A 21,788-nucleotide genomic window follows, 5' to 3' on the forward strand; every position below is an offset into this window, starting at 1 on the left:
GGTAATGCCCATGCTGTGACTGCAAGGGCTGAAACATTTGGGAAAAACACCACTAAGAATTTAAAGACACATGGAGCAGTGCAACAGTAACAAGGTGCGACATGTTCCCATTAGAAAGGAGAGGGTCTGCTATACAGTTATAGGGTATGCAGTCAGTCCAACGGCTGACCAATTTTGGGAAAAACCCCACGAAGAATTTAAAGACACATAGAGCAGGGCCACAGTAACGACACATTCCCATTAGAAAGGAGAGAGTCTCCCATAGTTTTGGCATATGCAGTGAATGCAAGGGCTGCCAAAAATTTGGAGGCACTTCAATGCCCCTTGGAAAAGAAGTGGAGGAGGGCCTCATAAAAAATGTTCCCATTAGAAAGGAGCGGACCTCCTTTACTTGTAATGCCCATGCACTAAGTGTATGGGCTGACAAACATTTACCCATGGGTGGTATACATGAACATACTGTATAAGAAAATTTTTTACGGGCATCATAAACACCCTCTAAAAAAATTATGTGGGTGTTGCATCACGTAACAGGATCACCCTTGTGATATGGTGGTGGAGGATGAGGAGAAGGAGGAGGACAAGAGCAAATAGACAAAATCAGGAAGCGCATACCCATGTGTGGGTGTGAAAAGGTGCATGGGAATACACCTCCCAAGAAAAGACACTGGATTTGAGTTTATGTTACGCTGCTATCATTCGGTGGTGTTGAGAAGTCTGGCCCAATCCAGCCCTTGTTCATTTTTATAAGAGTCAGCCTGTCAGCATTTTCAGTTGACAGGCAGATGCGATTATCAGTTACAATTCCACCAGCGGCACTAAAAACCCGCTTTGATAAAATGCTAGCGGCAGGGCAGGCCAGGACCTCCAAGGCATAGAGCCAGTTCATTCCACCTATCCAGCTTGGATACCCAATAATCACAGGCACAGAGGAATCACGGAGGACGTTGGTACAGTCAGCAAGGTACTCCCTCAGCATCTTCCCAATCTTTGCACTCCTTGTGAGAGTACCACGCGCCTCAGGGCCTGTGCGATGGGAGGGTCTGAGAAAATGCTCCCAGAACTTTGACAGTGTTCCCGTGCCTCTGCTGAACTGAAGTTGTGTCTCTCTCGCCTGTATTCCTTGGTTGTCCAACAAAGTGTGCCCTCTGCCGCCAGCATTTTTAGATGGGAATTTTTTTTTTTTTAATAGTTCCGCAACAAGGGCCTTCTGGTACTGCCCCATTTTTGTAGACCTGTGAGCCTCAGGAATAAGAGATATAAAGTTCTCCTTGTAGTGTGGATCCAGAAGTGTCACCAACCAGTAATGACTGTCACCCAAAATTTTGAGAACGCAAGGGTCATGGGAAAGGCAGCGTAACATAAATTCAGCCATGCGTGCCAGACTACTAACAGGCAAGACTTCCGTGTCCTCACCAAGAGGATGACTGACCATGCTCTCCTCCTCCTCGCTGTACTCTGGCCATCCACGCTGGACAGACAGTATGACAACTGTGCAGGTAGTACCGTCTATAGTGCTTGAAACTAGCTCCTGTCCTTCCTCCTTCTCCTCCTATTCCTCATTGTCACCCAATCCACGTTGGGATGAGATGAGGCTTGGCTGTGTGTAATCACCCTGTATGGTTCCTTGCTCCATCTCATCATGCTCTGCCTGCAATGCATCCTCTTTGATTGTGAGCAGAGAGCGTTTCAGAAGACAGAGAAGCGGGATGGTGATGCTAATTATGGAGTCATTGCCGCTCACCATCTTGGAGGAGTCCTCAAAGTTTTGGAGGATGGTACACATGTCTGACATCCATGTCCACTCCTGAGGTCTTATGTGTGGAGTCTGACCTGAATACTGACAGCCTTGTTGATGCTGGTAGTCAACAACTGCCCTCTTCTGCTCACAAATCCTTCCCAACATCTGCAGTGTAGAGTTCCAACGCGTGGGGACATCACACACCAGTCTGTGAGCCGGAAGCTGCAAACACTGATGAAACACTGCAAGGGCGGCGGAAGCTGTAGCTGACTTTGTAAAATGGGCACACAGGCGGCGTACTTTAACAAGCAGATCCGGCAGCTCCGGGTAGGATTTGAGAATACGCTGAACCACGAGGTTAAGCACATGGGCCAGGCATGGTACATGCGTGAGCTCGCCTAGCCTCAGAGCCGCCACCAGGTTCCGGCCATTGTCACACACGACCATGCCTGGCTGTAGGTTCAGCGGTGTGAGCCACAGATCTGCCTGCTCTTTCAGAGCTGTCCACAACTCTTCAGCATTGTGCGGTTTTTCACCTAAGCTTATTAGCTTCAGCACAGCCTGTTGCCACTTGGCCGAGACAGTGCTGCAGATCTTCCAGCTTGCGACTGATGTGGTCATTTCGGAGATGGAGGCTGAAGAGGAGGAGGTGCATGAGCTGTAAACCGTGGGGGGCAACCCTGATTGACCTAGGGCCCGCAATCCTTGGCATCGGGAGGACGTGTTCCATCCCAAGGTCCGACTGGGTCCCGGCTTCCACTATGTTAACCCAGTGTGCCGTCAGCGAGATGTACCGTCCCTGCCCACAAGCACTTGTCCACGTGTCCGTGGTTAGGTGGACTTTCCCGGTAACTGCGTTGTTGAGAGAACGGCTAATGTTTCGGGACACATGCTTGTGTAATGCGGGGACGGCACACCGGGAGAAATAGTGGCGGCTGGGGACAGAGTACCGAAGGACGGCCGCCGCCATCAGGTTGCGGAATGCTTCCATCTCCACGAGCCTAAAAGGCAACATTTCGAGCACAAGCAGTCGTGAAATGTGAGAATTTAGTAGTGTGGCCAGTGGGGCGTTGGCTGCATATTTGCGCTTGCGTTCTAAGGACTGGGGTATGGACAACTGAACACTGTGCTGGGACAAGGACATGGACGTGCTTCCTGATGCTGCTACTTGAGAGTGTGCAACGACAGGTGCAGGGCAGGAGGCGTCTTCGCATGCACCATGGACAGGGGATTGGCTTGCATGCACAACAGCGGAAGAAGCAATGGTGCCACCCGCAGACACTGTTCCTGGACCCTGGGTTCGGCCCAGAAAGTCAGGTGCTTTGCTGCCATGTGCCTGATCATGCTGGTGGTGGTCAGGCTGGTTGTTTTGCCACCCCTGCTGGGTTATCGGCAGAGTCTTTAAAAAAACAACCAGACTCGGGAAGACCTAACAGCTGTACTGGCAACTTCCTTTGTGTTGGTGTTATGGGGAACGGTTGCCTGTCTTCTGGCTGTGGCCACCACACTGCTTCTTCCAGCCTGTTGGGGTACTCTGCCTCCCTCCCCCTGTGTGCTGCTGTCCTCGATCTGCATGTCCAACTGCCACGTTGGGTCAGTTACTATATCATCCACCACCTCGTCTTCCACTTCTGCACCCTTGTCCTCCTGACTTTCTGGCAATTGTGTCTCATCATCGTCCACCTCTTGTGACACTTTCCAACCGTCGCCTTCATGTGACCGTGGCTGCTCAAGTATTTGGGCATCGCTACACGCAATCTCCTCTTGCCCCGCTTCAAGTGGACTGGGCGAGAGGCCCAAATCTATAAATGGAAAAGTGAACAGCTCTTCAGAGTGTCCAAGTGTGGGATCAGTTGTCTCTGGGTACTCGGCATGGTGGGAGGAAGGAGGATCAGGGTGAGGAATATGCGGTCCAGACTCACGGCTACTGAGACTTAACCGTGTGGAAGACAGGGTGGTGGTGGTGGCTAAGTGACTGGAAGCATTATCCGCTATCCAACCAACAACCTTTTGACACTGCTCTGGGTTCAATAGTGGTGTGCTGCGATCCCCTAGAAATTGGGACAGGAAGGTCAGGCGAGAAGATGTTGGTGTTTGTTGTTGCACAATTTCAGCTTGCCCACGGCCTTGTCCTCGGCCTCTCCATGCACCATTACCATCACGTCCAGTTCCTTGTCCCCTGCCACGTGCCTTGCCCATTTTAAATGGAGGACAGTATCTTCCACGCTCACTACAAATGACTGAGTTTGGAGCGAATTTATATGTGATCCGTGTGATAGTGAAAACAGAGTTTTAAATACCTGGCCTGTAGGTAAGTAGTTTGAACAGCAAACTGCGGTGAATTGCTTCAATGACACACTAAAGGAAATTTTTAAGGGAGGCCAGATATGGCAGTATTTACTGACAACGTATATGTGATCCGTTTGACGCAGAAAACCGGAATTAGTCTTACCGGTAATGATGTTTCCAGGAGTCAACATGACAGCACCATAGGAGGAGCAATCCCATATCCTGTGTAGGGACAGGAAGCACAAGAGGTTAAAAGCACTCCCACCCCCAACCTCCTCAGTGATTTTCCAAGAACCACATTGGCTGGGTACAACAAAATGTTATTTTTAGACTTGCTTAGACATATGTTAGAATCACATACAGTAGCAATATAGGGAGGGAAATAAGGCTGCTGTCATGTGGACTCCTGGAAACAGCATTACCGGTAAGACTTCCGGTTTTACAGTACGTCCCCATGACAGCACCATAGGAGTATACCCAAGAATTCATAGCTTAGGGTGGGATAACTGCATGAAGTACCTTCCTACCAAACGCAGATCTCTGCTGTGAGAGAACATCTAGCTTGTAGTGTTTGCAGAAAGTAGTATGTCCTGACCATGTGGCTGTGGTACATATCTGTTCAATGGTACCCCCGGCTCTAGTTGCCTAAGAGGTGGAAATTGCTCTGGTGGAATGGGCTTTGATAGTATCAGGGGGAGGCTGTCCTTCTTAAAGATATGCTAGATTAATCATGGATGTAACCCATCTAGCTAAGGCTGGTTTTGAAGCCTTCCTGCCTCTATTTTTTTCTCCCAAACTGTATAAAAAGATTAGAGTCTAATCTCCAGTTCCGAGTGGCTTCCAAATAGGCCAACACTGCTCTGCGGACATCGAGATGGTGGAACTCTTCCTCCCTCTGATTCCTAGGGTTTTCGCAGAATGATGGAAGAACCACTTCTTGGTTTAAGGTCATTGAAGACACCACCTTCGGGGAGAAACTTGGATCCAGCTTCAGAATGATGCAATCATCCCGAATCTGCATACAAGGCTCGACAATAGATAGAGCCTGGATTTCACCCAACCGTTTAGCTATGGTGATTGCCACCAAGAAGACTGTTTTCAGAGTCAAGTTCTTTATTCCCAATTCATTAACTGGGCCAAAGGCAGGCTTAAAAAAGGACTCAGGACAAGATTCAGATCCCACAGAGGGGAAGAAATTCTCTGGGTAGGCCTAAGTCTCTGGATTGCCTTGACAAACCTGATTATCCAGGGATGCGAGGACAATGATGTGTCAAAGAAAGCACATAGTGCCGCAATCTGCACCTTCAAGGTACTTGGTCTAAGACATGCGTCAAATCCTGCCTGCAAGAAATCAAGGATCGCAGGGATGTCTGGCTGAGAGGTGTCTACCGTCCTGTGGAACTGACAAAAGGTCTTCCAGACTTTTTTATATATGGTCTGAGTTACAGGTTTTCTACTAGCCTGCATAGTCTGGATCACTCTGGCGTATAAGCCCTTATTCTTCAGGATCTCCCCTTCAGAAGCCAGGCTGAGAGCTAGGAGTTGTTGAAGATTCCGATGCCACAGTGGACCTTGCGTCAGAAGATCCTCCTGAAATGGTAAATGATTGGGTCTTCCAACGCTAGATGACGTAGAAGGGAGAACCAACTCCTCCTTGGCCAGAACGGGACAATTGCTATGACTGTCGCCCGATCTTCCTGAATATTCCGCAGCATTCTCGGAATTAGAGGGGCAGGTGGGAAGGCATATGTTAGGCCTTCTCCCCAATATTGTGAGAGAGCATCCACTGCCAGAGGATGATCTCCTGGGTTGAGAGAGAAGAAAGAGGTTGTCTTTGCATTCGTTCTGGATGCAAAAAGGTCTAGGTGTGGCTGACCCCATCTGCGAGTTAGTTGCTGGAACACCTCTTCGTTCAGTTCCCATTCTGAAGCCTTCATCTGACGCCTGCTGAGATAATCTGCCTCCTGATTGTCGGATCCCCGAAGGTGAACTGCTGAAATGGAGCTCACTATTTTCTCTATCACTAAGAATATCCTTTTGGTCAGGGACTGGAGAAGTGGATGTCTTGGTCCGCCCTGATGTCTGATGAAGGAGACTGCCGTGATGTTGTCCGACAGGATTTTTACATGTCTGTCTCTTAAGACCTCCCAGGCTTCTCTGTAGGGCTTCCCAGATCGCCTGTAGTTCCCGAAAATTTGATAATCGGGTCTGAATTTCTGTGGACCATGTTCCTTGGAGATAAGAATCTCCCACTCGAGCTCCCCATCCTGAGAGATTTGCGTCCGTGGTCACTAAAAGACAAGGTTCCAGAATCCACTGCACTCCCGTCTGTAGATTCTTCTGGTCGAGCCACCAGTGTAGAGAGTCCTGGGCGTCTCTGGACAAAGACATCCTCTTGTCTAGGTAATTCTGATGTCCGTCTGTCACTTCCAGGATGCATTTCTGTAGAGGCCTGGAATGGAACTGGCTCCATCTGACGCAGGTGATGCATGACGTCATAATTCCCAAAATACTCATTGCCTTTCGGATTGAAGGTTTCTTCTCTCTTGAAAAAGAACGAATCGTTTGTGGAATTGAGAGCATTTTCTCTTCCGGGAGATAAGACATTTGCCTTCAGGAGTCGAGCTGGACTCCCAGGAAGATGTGTGAAGTACTGGGGATAAGATTGGATTTTTCTTTGTTCAAAGTCAAACCCAGGTTGGTAAATGTCTGTAGGACAACTTCCAGATGTTGCGTCATACGGAATGATGGTAATATCCCCGAGTCGGATATAGGCCACCACCTCTGCCATGATCTTCGTAAAGATTCTGGGAGCAGATGACAGGCCAAAGGGAAGACATCTGAACTGGTAATGTAGAATCTGACTGCCTGATGGTTGTGCAAACCTCAGATATTGCTGACTTGAGGAATGTATTGGCAGGTGGTAGTATGCATCTCTGAGGTGCAGGGTGCACATTACCACATCTGCATCTATTAGAGTTATGGCTGATCTTACTGATTCCATGAGGAATTTTTTGTAACGGACCAATCGGTTTAGTGGTTTCAAGTTGATTATTGTACGTAACTCCCCTGACGGTTTCTTTATTGAAAACAGAGAGGAGTAATGGCCCTGATGTTGTTCGTGTTCCGGAACTGGCACAATAACCCTCTGATGTAGCAGCTTCTCTATGTCTGCCCGTAGACGTGAAAGAGAGGTAGGGGAACCCTTTGTCAGGCGGAATTTTTGAGGGGGATAGTGAGAAAATTCTATACTGTAACCCTGTGCTATAGTTCTTAGTATCCAGGGATTTTGAGTGACCCGATGCAAACTGTTTTTGAAAAACTTTAATCACCCCCCCACTCTGACATAGTCATTGTCGTTTTGGACGGGAGCTAGTACTGGCCTGGTATTTCCCATCTTTGTTCCCCTTATTAAAACTCCAGCTTGTTGACCCCCCTTTTTTCTGAGTGTTATATTTACGGGAGGGGAAGGGTTTACGAAAGGGCTGCTCCTTCTTTTTCTCCTCGGGGAAGCCCTTCGGACGCTTTTTCTAGAATGTCATCTAGTACAGGTCCGAATACTCTGAGCCATGAAAATGGAATAGAGCACAGCTTGTTCTTAGAAGCTGTATCTCCAGACCATGTTTTTAACCAAACAGCTCTACGGGCTGAGTTGGAAAGTGCATTATTTCTGGCCGCAAATCTGACCGATTCCGCCGAAGCGTCGGCCAAAAAATTTGTTGTCATCTTTAACAGGGGCAATGATTGAAGGAGAGGTTCCCTCGGGGTGCCATCCCGTAGGTGACTCTCTAACTCTTCTAGCCAGATTCTCATTGATCTGGCAATGGATGTAGCAGCGATATTAGATTTAATGATTGCCACCGAAGATTCCCAGGCTTTTTTCAAAAGTCCGTCCGCTTTCCTATCCATAGGATCTTTAAGTCCTGACGAGTCCTCAAAGGGGATAGAGGTTTTCTTGACCACTTTAGCCACTGGGACGTCAATTTTAGGAACAGTGTCCCACACGTTGGTGTCCTCTGGGTCAAAAGATAGTCGGGCGCGGAAGTCTCGAGGTATAGAGGAGTCTCTTCTCCGCATCTTCCCATTCCTCCAGTATCATGTCCTTCACATGAGCATTAACAGGAAAAACCATGGATCTCTGGGTTTTAAGACCACCAAACATCTCATCCGGAATGTTACTGCTCTTCTCCGTTTCCTCTACTTGCATCGTGTTTCTGACGGCTCGTAGAAAAATATCCATACCATCTGAGTGGAACATATATCTTTTACGTTCCCCGCCCTGAGGTAGACTAATGGTCTCACTGTCAGAGTCGCCAGATGGGTCGATTTCACCCTCAGAAGATGGTGCTATATCTTCTCTGGATCTTTTGGGTCCCGGGACATCCTGGACTCCTGAACCTGGGGGCTGTAGAGACGTGATAGAAGCCTGAACTACTTCTTTAATTATACTACGCATCTCATTTAATAAAGCCCCGTGCTCCTCCTTTAGCATGGAGGCTCTACATTCAGCACATAGACGCTTTGTATACGAGTCGGGAAGTTTGATGTTACAATCCAGGCACCTCTTGGATTTTACTGTGGCCTTTTTTCCCGTATCCTTTTTTCAGAAGGAGGTGGTAGCTGCCCAGAGACATCCTATAAAAAATATGGAGGGCCTGGTAAGCGTAAGCCCCATTAGCCATATAAAAAAGGGGTAATGGTACACTTACATGACTGTGTGGCAATCCAGGGTGGGTATCCGGGTGTGACACGTTAGCCATTGTACTGCCAGGGATGCCAAAGCTGTAAGCCTGCCTATGCTGCTCCCCAGCCCCCCTTCTTATACCTTGCCTGGTCGTCCAGTCATTTTCTCCTGCTCCCTAGCGTCTGGTCTAACCGCGGTTTGAATTTCCCGCGCGACCGCCACCGAAGTCGCCATCTCCGGACTTCCGGTTTCGACTCCGGGCGGTCCTGGAGCCGGGAGAAGCCAGACCCGCCCAGAGCAGGACGCTGAGAGCCCCGGCGATGGGGAAGCGGCACCCGGAGGCTCCAGCACACTGGAGGGCTGAGGGACTCCCGGCAGGGAGTATCGGCCCAGGACCCGATTGACGGCGGGAAGGAGAGCGCTGTGGCCCCCCCAATCCCCCCTGAGGTATCCATCTTCACACCAGTGCTCCTGCACCGGCGCTCCTCCTGCACTCCCTGTCCTGTGTAGGGACAGGAAAAACACTGAGGAGGTTGGGGGTGGGAGGGCTTTTAACCTCTTGTGCTTCCTGTCCCTACACAGGATATGGGATTACTCCTCCTATGGTGCTGTCAGGGGGACGTACTGGAAAACAGTTTTAAATAGCTGGATTTCTAGCGCTGTAATATGGAAAGGACCTGGCTGTATTCTGCAGTGCCAAGCAAAGGGCACAGAAAGATCCTAGTTACTTACCGGTAACGGGATTTTACAGAGCCCATGACAGCACCACCTGAGAGAGGGTATCCGCCCACCAAGGACAGGAACCTACTGAATAAAAAGGCGGTACCTCTCTTCCGCATCAGTTTTTGTTTCAGAGCATGAGAGGGCCTCCGAAAACAGGTTAATACATAACCGCCACCTTAACATTTGTAATAAACACCTTAAAAAGTGCACACCATAGTGATAAAGGGGAGGGAATTAATAGGGTGCTGTCATGGGCTCTGTAAAATCCCGTTACCGGTAAGTAACTAGGATCTTTTCCCCTTCTCCCATGACAGCACCACATGAGAGATTTATAGAGATCAGACACCAGAGGGAGGGATCACCGCTTGCAACACCTTCCTACCAAAGGACAGATCAGTAGAAGAGGAAAGGTCAAGACGGTAATGTTTGTAAAATGTAGCGGGGGATGACCAAGTTGCCGCCTTACATATGATGTCGATGGGCACATCCGCCTTTTCCACCCAGGAAGCAGCTACCGCTCTGGTGGAGTGGGCCTTCAGGTTCTCTGGAACCGGCAGATTGCTAGAAGAGTAGGCTAAGGTAATAGTATCCCTGACCCATCTAGCTATGGTCCCTCTTGTAACCTTAAGTCCTTTCCTAGCCCCCTGAAAGGATATAAATAAGGCGTCACTCTTCCTCCAGGCTTTTGTCACCTCCAAATACTGGACTAACACCCTCCTAACATCTAAGGTGTGAAGCTTATGTTCCTCAGAATCCCTAGGATTAGGATAGAAGGAAGGGAGAGTGATTACTTGCGTCCTATGGAATTTGGAGGCTACCTTCGGAAGATAGGCTGGGTCTGGTCTTAAGATTACTCTATCCGTACATACTTGAGTGAATGGATGGTTAACAGATAGTGCGTGTAAGTCACTGACTCTACGAGCTGATGTCAGGGCTACCAGTAGGGCAGTCTTTAAAGTTAGGATTTTTTCTGAAACTTTCTCTAAGGGCTCGAAGGGAGGTTTGGTTAGTGCCTCCAGAACCAAATTAAGGTCCCAAGGAGGCATCCTTGGAGTAGAAATAGGCCTGGACCTATCACACAAGCTTTAATAAACCTAATGATCCACCTATTCGCCGCCAAGTCATAATTATATAATGCCCCCAGAGCTGATACTTGTACCTTAAGAGTACTGGTGGCTAGACCCATGCTTAACCCCTTCTGGAGGAATTCCAGTATGGCCCCAATAGGAACCCTCCCTTTGGCGGACTGACCAGAGGTAGACAGGAACTTAGCCCAGGTTCTACCATAGATCCTAGTTGTTACCGGCTTTCTACTTGTCAGTAGGGTAGTAACCAGTTCCCGGGGAAAACCCCCTTTGTGTCAATAGCGACCTTTCAAAATCCAGGCCGTCAAATGCAGGCCCGATCTTTGGGGATGACAGACTGGGCCCTGCCTGAGGAGATCTGAGATGTCCGGAAGAACCCATGGATCTGCTTGGGACATTCTCTTCATCCAAGTGAACCATGGTCTCTTGGGCCAGAAAGGGGCGATCAATATAACCCTCGCCCTTTTCTCTCGGATCTTCCTCAGGATAGTAGGGATCAGTATTAAAGGGGGAAAGGCATGGGCTAGAGTAAAATTCCAGGAATCTGCAGCGCATCCACCACAAATGCCCCCTCTTTCGGATTCAGAGAGCAAAAGATTTCGGTCTTTCGATTGAGTCTGTTTGCAAACAGATCTATTTGGGGCTGTCCCCATCGGCCCACAATCTGCTGAAATACGGCTGGATTCAATTCCACTCTCCTTGTTTTAAGATGTGACGACTCAGGAAATCGGCCTTTACGTTCTCTTCCCCTTTTACATGAAGCGCCGAGAGCGTGAGCAGCTGACTCTCGGCAAACCTGAAGATCTGATCCGCTACTAACATCAGAGGGAGAGACCTGGTACCCCCCTGATGATTGATGTAGGCGACTGTCGATCTGTTGTCTGACATTATCCGGATGTGATGACCCCGAAGAACAGGACTGAACTTTATTAGAGCATTTTTGGCTGCCAACAGCTCCCTCATGTTGGAAGAGAGACTTGAGTCGCTGTCCGACCAGAGGCCTTGTACAGAATGATCTCTTAGGTGAGCTCCCCAGCCTTCTGCACTTGCGTCCGCTGTAATTGTATCCGACACCTGGAAGGTCCAAAGGAACCCCCAAAGATAGATTGACTGGAGATCTCCACCAGTCCAGGGAGTTGATTACTATTTTGCCATTCAGGCGACCTTTGAGCCGCCTGCCCGCTGCCAGGATCTCCTGCTGAAGACATCTGGAATGGTACTGGGCCCACTGAACCGCCGGGATGCAAGATGTCATTGTACCCAACAGAGACATTGCCTTCCTCAGGGTCATGGTCGGATTGCTGATAACCCGAGATATTAGGGATCCGATCTTCAGCTTCTTTTCCTCTGGTAGAAGACAGGTTTGGTTTTCTGAGTTCAGAATGAGACCCAGAAAAGACTGGACCCGCTTTGGTTCCAGCCTTGACTTCTCTAAATTTAACAGCCAACCCAGGCGTTTTAGACTGGCCATGACGTCCTCCAGGGCTAGAGCACAGAGTTGTCTTGATCTGCCCACTACTAGGAAGTCGTCCAGATAAGGGATGACCAGAATATCTCTTTCCCTTAAATGTGCTGTGACCTCCAGGATAATTTTTGTGAAGACTCTCGGCGCCATGGAAATGCCAAAGGGAAGACCTGCGAACTGAAAATGCCTTACGTGCTTGCCGAACTATACAGCCACCCTCAGAAACTGTTGATGATCTGCCAAGATCAGGACGTGGTAGTAGGCGTCCTTCAGATCGAGGACGCACATAACAGTCCGGAAATAGCATTCTTATGGCTGACTTTATTGTTTCCATTTTGAACGGCCTGTAGATTAAATGGTTGTTCAGCTTCTTCAAGTTGGCAATGGTCCTGAAGGAGCCGTCTGGCTTCTTTATTAGGAAGAGAGTTGAATAGAATCCCCTTCCTTGCTTGGGTGCAGGCGTTTCCACCAGAACCCCCTTCACAAGCAGAGAGAGAACTTCCTGCTGCAAGGCTATCTGCTCCGCTAGACCCCTGGGGGCTGAAATTTTGACGGTGTTCCTGGGCCTGCTCTTGAACTCCAATGTGAGCCCCCTCCTGATTATCCCTAAAATCCAAGAATTGGATGAAATTTTCTCCCAGGCGGGCAGGAAGTGGGACAACCTTCCTCCCACCTGGGGGGGGGGACTGTCACTTACGGGCCTTCTTATTCTCGGGAGGAGGGACCCCCGAACATGAAGCCTCTGTTATACGGCTTCCTGTCTTTCCAGGTACCTTGGTCTCTAGGAGCTTTACTGCGACTGTACTTCCTCTTCCGAAAGGAGCCTTTAAACTGGGAACCAGACACAGTGGGAAACCCATGTTTTTTGTCTGCAGCCTTATCCAGGATGTCATCTAGACCTTTGCCGAACAGAAAGTCCCCCTCACAAGGGATTGAGCATAGCTTAGTCTTTGATTGCACATCCCCTGGCCAGCTCTTGAGCCATAATGCCCTACGAGCTGTATTAGAGAGATTTGCAGACCGGGCAGCCAGCCTCACTGAATCTGCCGATGCGTCTGCCAGGAATGCAGCCGCCCCCTGCACAAGAGGAAGGTCCGACAAAATCTTCTCCCTCGAGACATTCCCCCTAATCTGGTCTTCCAATTGTTGAAGCCAGATCATCATAGACATAGCGGTGCAGGTGGCTGCCACCGCCGGTTTAAGGGCCCCTGCTGACGACTCCCAGGCTTGTTTAAGGAAAGACTCCGCTTTTTTATCAAGCGGGTCTTTCAAGGCCCCTAAATCCTCAAAGGGCAGAGTGGATCTTTTTGAGGACTTTGCAATGGCCACATCAATCTTAGGGGTTTTGTCCCATTTAGCCGCATCCTCTTCCTCAAAGGGGTATCTCCGCTTAGAGGAGGAAGGCAGCAGACCCTTCTTCTCCGTTTTTTTCCATTCCCTTTCTATAAGCGATTTGATCCTCTCATTAACCGGGAATGTGCGTCTCTTCCTCTGGTCCAAGCCCCCGAACATAACATCCTGGACTGTTCTGGGAACTTTGGTATCAGTAATACCCATAGTCACTCTGACGGCTCTAACTAGTCTCTCAGTATTATCTACCGAAAAACAAGGCCTACCCCCCCCCCCCATCATCATCCGAAGATTCCGATGATGATGAGGAGGGATTAGAGGAGGAAGGCAGTTCTCTTGTAAACCGGGACTCTACAGATTCCTCTGATTCTGAGGAAACTAGCTTCTGCTTCTTCTTCCTGCGTGAGGTTAAGCTTTTTAAAGAATCCCTGACTTCTGTCTGGATCAGATTCTTTAATTCCATAGAAAACCTGGGGGACTCTTCCGCTATGGTTTTCTGAATACAGTCCGCACACAGGTTTTTGACATAGGAGGTGGGAAGACTGATTTTACATAAAGCACACTCCTTGTTTTTACTCTTAGAGCTAAACTTCTTTGGCTCCTAACACCCAAAGAATTGAAAGGAGAAAAAGAGAGGAAAACAGAGAAGAGCACATTACTCAAGGTGAGACTTTCACGAAGATCACTCACCACACTGCCGTTCAGACTAGGGTACCGGAGGCGGTGGTTGCCGTTCACATGAGGGCTCCCATCTGGCGGAGGTGGACTGACGAGGTCTTTTCTGACCGGTTCTGCCGGAACTCGTACGCCCTCCACTGCTGTGGCTTTGGTGATGGGAAGATTCTTGAATCAGTTTCTTAAGCTGCTTGCACAGCTTTGGCGGCTGTGGCTGCTGCTGTACCTCCTGCGGTGGTGACAGCTGCTGCCCAGGTGACTGCGGCTCCTCACTCATTATGTTGGGGATGCAGACGCCGCCATCTTGATTCCTCACCATCTTTTAAAAAGCAGTAGGGCTCCACCTCCTTTAGGCTCCTCCCCTTCCGGCAGCGTGCTCACTTTTTTTTTTTCAAATTTGGCCAGCTGGCGCGCTACACCGCAGATCCTCCTCCTTCTGCGCGTGAGCAGCCCAGCGGCACCCGATGCGCTTGCAGCGGGATGTCGGCTTCCCACCCGCGCATGCGCAGACCCGGCTTCCGGAGCACTCCGTCACAGGGTGCGACACGACCCCCACGTGCGCAGACCCGGAAGTCCTGCCGGCCGGCGCGCGCTCAGTTTAGTCCATTGTGAGGCGCAGACCCGGCCGGAGGACCCGGCGCACTCGGGGAGGACTCCGGAAGGCAGCCCCCCCACATGCAGACCCGGGCAGCAGCCAGATGGGCTGAGAACAGGGGCCACCTGCTGCTTCCACGGCCTCCAGGCCGCACCGACCCCGGAATCCACGGTCCAGGTACGTGAGGTACCACCTGGCGAGGCTCCCATCAAGGACAGGAACCAAAAACTGATGCGGAAGAGAGGTACCGCCTTTTTATTCAGTAGGTTCCTGTCCTTGGTGGGCGGATACCCTCTCTCAGGTGGTGCTGTCATGGGAGAAGGGGAAAAAAAATGGTGTTCTCTGGATTGGTTTTTAAGCAAATGAGGATTAAGATCCAACAAAAAGTATTCCTGGCCCCTGAGACCTGAGCCTTTGTATAGAAATATCTAACAGCAGCAGAAGGCAGAATTGGAATGGAGCCTCTTGTGCTATATGCACTGCAGTCTGCTATATACACTGCCTGCCTGATATCTCTGCAGATGGATTAGTCCCCAGAAGGACTGTTTGTTAAGATGGATGTGTGTAATGTACGGTTTTTCTCCCTACACTACCTAATACACGATCAAATCTCTCCCTGACACAGCAGCAGCACCTCTCCCTACACTGTCTGATTCCGGAGTGACTGTGAAGAGCATGGCGGCGCCAGGTCTGATATAGACCTGATGACGCTGTGCGGCCATCCAATCACTGTAATGCCCACAACCAACAAGGCTACGGCATTACATTGCATGGCAGGCAATCCCTGCATGTTCATTGGCTCTCTAAAGAGCGCTAAACATGCAGGGAGGGGACCCGAGCAACCCGTAAATACTCGGTAAGTGCAGAGCTCGTCGAGCACAGTGATGATAGAGAGAGTACCGAGCAGTGGCGAGCACGTTCACTCATCACTAATTAGCGCCATAGACTTGATATGTGATGTTTGATTTCACATTCAGTACACAAATCACTACACATCATTCTTCTAATCTGAGGTCATATGGACAATGCCATGAAGACTGCTTCATGAGTAACGTCACACCGGTCCTGTTCCCGGGATTATAGCGTTTGGTGGCATAATGTACAGTAGCCAGATCCCTCTAGCCTTCATTTCAGGTACAGTAACAGCTCAGCATTACTTCTAGTGGTGGAACCAGTGATACGGCCATTTCTCTAAACGTGTCCCAGGAGATGTTTTCAACACGACAATGTCAGGCCGTATGTGATCTGTGCTACTGTGAACAGCCTATGCGATCTAAATGTGCTACCATGGCCTGCAGCGCCTCCCGACCCGTCTCTCATCGAGCACATTTGAATCGTCATTGGTCGGCAATTACAAAGGAGCTGCCAGCAGCGGGTCTTGATGATTTGCCAAAGTACATTCGGCATGGAGGAGCATTTCTCAGACAACCATTAATAACCTCACTGACATGCTAAGATGTGTAAGTACAGGGATTTCAGCTTCAGGCGCTCATACTCCACAATGAATAAATCCACATGTTTTGAATATTTTGTTTGATCTCTTCATCATTTACATATCAGTAACCTGTCTATTCATCCCGCGATTCCCATAACTTCACAACTTTTCCTTCTTGGTGTTGTAGAAATGTTGAGGGAAATATAATATATATATTTTTTTTTATTATACATTCACATGTAGATACATAAATAATTGCTGAATGATGTAAACTGCTGAACAAGAAGCAGCTGTATGTGAACAGATATCAGACATGTTAATATCTCACACGTCAGAATAATATCTGATCTGTAATTCTGATGTGACAATGAGGGGTTCATCCCTGACGTTTCCCACAATAATCACACTATTCCAGCCGCTGCGGAGCAAACTCCATTCCGAAAATTTTCCATGATGCAGAAATCCCCTTCAGATGAACGGGGTTCAGACTAATCAGGATTGAAGGGGATTTTGCACCAATATTCATGTCTGTCAGTCTTTTGAGTGTGACTGCCCTGCGGGCACCAGAGGCCGTCGGGGCGGGCACCAGAGGCCGTCGGGGCAGCACTCTTCTAGTTAGCTACAGCTTCCAATATATTAGGCCTCGATCAGTATTTTTTCTCAGGAGTTGGAGCCAAAACCAGGTGAGGAACAATAAGAGAGAAGGTATAATAGAAACAAGTCACCAATTCTGCATTTATCACCCACTCCTGAGAAAAAATACTGAGCAAATACTGATAGTGGGGCCATGGCCATAATCTCCATCTCACTAGGGAATTGTGGGCTAACAATCCCCGGACATTACCGGGAGGCTCCTGCAGCCCGGGCCTATGGTGCAGCTCCGCACACATCTGTACCTGCTGCCGATGGTGATTACCGGGTCACTCCCGCAGTCGCGTTATCTGGCCATCACTAGCCATGCACTTGTACAGCACCGTGCACATCACACAGGCTGCAGAGGAAACATGGTGACTGTGAGCCGGTGTAATCCCCCTAATGCAGCTGACACTGCGGAGCCTCCGGCAGCTCCCCCATCACACTCCGCCCGTGCCCCGCCAGCCTCACCTCCTCTCCGGCCGCGTCTCCTCTCCACACCCCGCAGCATGCACAGGCTTCCCTCATTGATGCACCAGCCACAAACTTCCGTCCTTACAATCCCTCTAGTGAGGGGGCTCGGAGGGGCGGGGAGAGAGCGCCTCTGCTGGGGGATTGTAGGTCGCGTTGGAAACACTGCACATGCTGTTACTGCTCCTTTGCATTCTGAGCTGTTTAGACCCTTCAGGCGCCCCGTTCGAATCCTGCCCAACATAAAAATGGCGATAGTCGGTCTATTCTGACAGGGAGGTGAAGTTTACAGAGACGATGATTAATGTCACGTGACCTCAAACCATCCGGTTTTGGGGAGGGGGGATTGCCACCAGCCTATCCTATGTGGGAATGACGGTCGCTGAGCAAATAGGTCAGCTAAGCCATTGTACAGGGAGACATCCAGTGACTGTCAGGCAGCTGTCACCTTGGTTTTGGTCCCAAATATACAAATAACATGAAAGAAAAGGAAAGTGTGTGAAGGAACCTTCATAACTGCAGAACATTACAGTTTGTTGCTCAGTATAGAAGGTAGTGATAGACCCCACCACACCCAACATGGAGCATAGGTAGCTAGTGACAGGCCCCTCACTACACAGAGGGGGCAGGTAGGGAGTGATAGACCCCACACCAAACATGGAGGGCAGGTAGTGAGTGACAGATCATGTACTACACATAGGGGGCAGGTAGAGAGTGACAGACTGTGTATGACACATAGGGAGGTCAAATAGAGAGTGACAGACCCCCACACTACACATGGAGGGCAGGTAAAGAGCGACAGACCCTGCACCAAACATGGAGGGTAGGTAGAGAGTGACAGATCCCGTACTACACATGGAGGGCAGGTAGAGAGCGACAGACCTTGCACAATACATGGAGGGTAGGTAGAGAATGACAGACCCTGTAGTACACATGGAGGGCAGGTAGAGAGCGACAGACCCTGCACAATACATGGAGGGTAGGTAGAGAATGACAGACCCTGTAGTACACATGGAGGGCAGGTAGAGAGCGACAGACCCTGCACAATACATGGAGGGTAGGTAGAGAATGACAGACCCTGCACTACACATGGAGGGCAGGTAGAGAGTGACAGAACCCATACTACACATGGAGGGCAGGTAGAGAGCGACAGACCCTGTACTACACATAGAGGGCAGGTAGAGAGTGACAAACCCTACACTACACATGTAGGGCAGGTAGAGAATGACAGACCCTGCACCAAACATGGAGGGCAGGTAGAGAGCAACAGACCCTGTACTACACATTGAGGGTAGGTAGAGAGTGACAGATCCCGCACTACACATGGAGGGCAGGTAGAGAGCAACAGACCCTGTACTATACATGGAGGACAGGTAGAGAGTGACAGATCCCGTACTACACATGGAGGGCTGGTAGAGCGTAAAAGACCCTGTACTACACATTGAGGGTAGGTAGAGAGTAACAGATCCCGCACTACACATGGAGGGCAGGTAGAGAGCAACAGACCCTGTACTATACATGGAGGACAGGTAGAGAGTGACAGATCCCGTACTACACATGGAGGGCTGGTAGAGCGTAACAGACCCTGTACTACACATGGAGGGTAGGTAGACAGTGACAGATCCCGTACTACACATGGAGGGCAGAAAGAAAAGAATTAGAATCAGACTTAGGAATGCCACTAAGTAGTATATGATATAACAATGTTATCGCATTCTACTAGTCGGATTGTATAGGGGCCATCGTTAGCATAAAGCAAAAGGAAGGAGTGCAAAAGCACAAAACAACGATAATAGCCCAATAATTAGAAAAATAGAAAACCTTTATTGAATATCAGACAACAGAAAGTCTGGGGATAGATACACATACATACACATATGACAACAAAAATCGATACACAATAGCGTAAAAACATTAAAAAACAAGCAAAACATCACACGGAGTGTGACTATAACATGGAGAGTGTCCGTTATTTGAAACTAAGGTAAGGTGGACAAGATGCTGCGCTATATAAATCAAGTGTGCATATAAACAATGTTTAATCAATAAGAGCAGCATAATCACCATGAGCAAATAGTCACATGTCCTCTCCCTACAATATATAGATATGGATGTAAGTCAAAGGACATTTTTACCTCTGTAAGGGGGAGAGAAGAGAGCAGAGCACACTCCGTGTGTGTATCCCCGACGAGCGTTTCAGCGCTGCGTGCCTTCCTCAAGGGGACTGCTCAGGTATCACTACTGGTCATTTAAATAGTATATTATGTGAATCACGAGACATGGGGGGCGGATGCTACCAGTCACCTGACTGGTCACCATGTGAACCAAAACGCTACCCAGAATACCTCACAGTTCCAGTCACGTGACCGGTCACCATATGAACCACACCGCTACCCAGAGGTGCCTCGCGACGGATCGGAAGTGACGCAGAGAGCGTCGCCGTTACCCAGACACCGGACTCCGACGGCATCGCGGCTGATAGCCCATGGATGCCAAGGGGAATACAGCGTGTGAGGACAACGACGCCCCGGGGAAAATGGTCCAGGTATATATAACACAAAAAATGTGTGTGCAATGTCACCCATCTGAGGGAGAGGCAAGACCATCCCCATCCGGACATGTGATTTTTAATATTTGGAATAAAGGATTTATTTCTTGTGGCACCGGATTTTACTTTTTCTATACATCCCCATGTAACCCGGGACTAAGACAATACATATAGACACATACTGCCTATGATTATAAAAATCAATACACTTAAAGTGAAAGACATAAAGATGATGGAAAACAAGGGGAATATGCAATAAAACAATGCATGTACATATATCAAGGACGAATGTGCACTACAACAATGCATGTACATAGATCAAGGACGACATTGTCACATATATCCCCTAGACTACATGCGCACCCATCAACATTAACCATCATGCATATATATATACATCATGGTTCAAACAAGAAAATGTCCTAATATATCTTCCTGAACTCAATATGTGTATATACATGCATGTATGTCATGCAAAAAGGTGCACGTACATAAAATCATATAATAGAGAAGAAAAAGAGGGTATAGATAAAAATACGGGAAAACACCATCAATAATGTCACAACATAAGTGACTACGTATACATGTACCTGATGTTGGTATATCTATATATATAATTGTCTTATCCCGTCTGTCTGTCTGTGTGTCTGTCTGTCCAGGAAATCCCGCGTTGCTCATTGGTCCACCAGCGGCCAATCAGCGCCGCGGGATTTCTGAAAAAACATGGCGGCCGTTAGCGGCTCATCTGCGGGACGGAGCTCAGCGGCGATGCAGCCGGGAGATGACCGGCGCGAGGCGCTCATCTCCCGTCCGGTAACGGCAGAAGGACCCCGACCGCCGGACCCATCTGCGGGACGGAAATGCAGCCGGGAGATGAGGACCGCCGGCGCCGCTGACCTCCATGCGGAAGGGAGGACTGGGGAGCGGCGCTGCGGGTTGGGATACTTCTGCTGCCAGCGCCCACTCATGTCCCGGGTTCTCGCAGCGGAAGTACCCGCACAGGCAGCGCCGCTCCCCGGTCCTCACCAAGATGATTCGATGATTGGTCGCGGTCTTCGGACCCGACCAATCACTCATCTTACCGCAAAAGTTAAATACCGCTGTGCTGATTGGTCGCGGACGCTGCCCGCGACCAATCACCGTTTTGGGCGCCAAATTTAAATATCGTCCGCGACCAATCACCGATCTTGGCTCCACATTTAAACACCGCTGTGCTGATTGGTCGCGGACGATATTTAAATTTGGCGCCCAAATCGGTGATTGGTCGCGGGCAGCGTCCGCGACCAATCAGCACAATAGTGTTTAACTTTGGCGCCAAGATCAGTGATTGGTCACGGGCCAAGACAGCGACCAATCACCGATTTGAGCGGCAGATTTAAATAGCGGCCGCGACCAATTGGATGTCAGCGCCGCTCCCCGTTCCTCCCTTCACACCCTAGCCGCATGGATGTCAGCGGCTCTGCCTGTGCGGATGCTTCCGCTCCGAGAAACCGGGACATGAGCGGGCACTCGGAGCAGAAGTATCCCGACCCGCAGCGCCTCTCCCCGGTCCTCCCTTCACACCCTAGCCGCTGATGTCCCCACAGTATCCGCATGGTGTTACAAAGGTCCGGACATTTGTGTTAAAAATCGCTGATTGGTCGCTGGCGCTGCCCGCAACCAATCACCGATTTCGGCGCCAAATTTAAATATCGGCCTCGACCAATCACCGATCTTGGTGCCACATTTAAACACCGTTGTACTGATCGGACCTGTGTTAAAATTTCGGCGCCAAATTTAAATATCGGCCGCGACCTATCAGGACAGCGGTGTTTAAATGTGGAGCCAAGATCGGTGATTGGTCGCGGCCGATATTTAAATTTGGCGCCCAAAACGGTGATTGGTCGCGGGCAGCGTCCGTGACCAATCAGCACAGCGGTATTTAACTTTTTGCGACCAATCACAGATTTCCGCTCTAAATTTAAACACGCTCTCCGGCCAATTACCGCAACATTTGAAATATCTACGCCACCTTCGGGAGATAGCACGGCTAACTCCGCCCATGTGGTCATGTGACTCACAAAATGCTCATAACGTACTGAGCAGGTTTTCTTT

General features: G+C 49.4%; 1 protein-coding gene across 19 annotated transcripts in view; it reads right to left on the reverse strand.

Moving 5' to 3' along the window:
• Nucleotides 1-17,405, reverse strand: part of PPIP5K2 (diphosphoinositol pentakisphosphate kinase 2) — a 203,389-nt gene extending 185,984 nt beyond the window's left edge. For 7 of the 19 annotated variants that reach the window (XM_073677781.1, XM_073677774.1, XM_073677748.1 and 4 more), the window contains exon 1: nt 17,147-17,403. The gene's annotated coding sequence lies outside the window, so the exon portion shown is untranslated. Of the gene's footprint in view, nt 1-4,193; nt 4,253-17,146 lie in introns of all 19 variants that reach the window. The other 12 variants (XM_073677756.1, XM_073677765.1, XM_073677737.1 and 9 more) reach the window with 6 other exon arrangements.
• Nucleotides 17,406-21,788: the final 4,383 nt, after the last annotated feature.

Source organism: Phyllobates terribilis, unplaced genomic scaffold (genome assembly GCF_046119375.1).
Source record: "Phyllobates terribilis strain yellow unplaced genomic scaffold, ASM4611937v1 Scaffold_1__5_contigs__length_1240528914, whole genome shotgun sequence".
NCBI lineage: Eukaryota > Metazoa > Chordata > Amphibia > Anura > Dendrobatidae > Phyllobates > Phyllobates terribilis.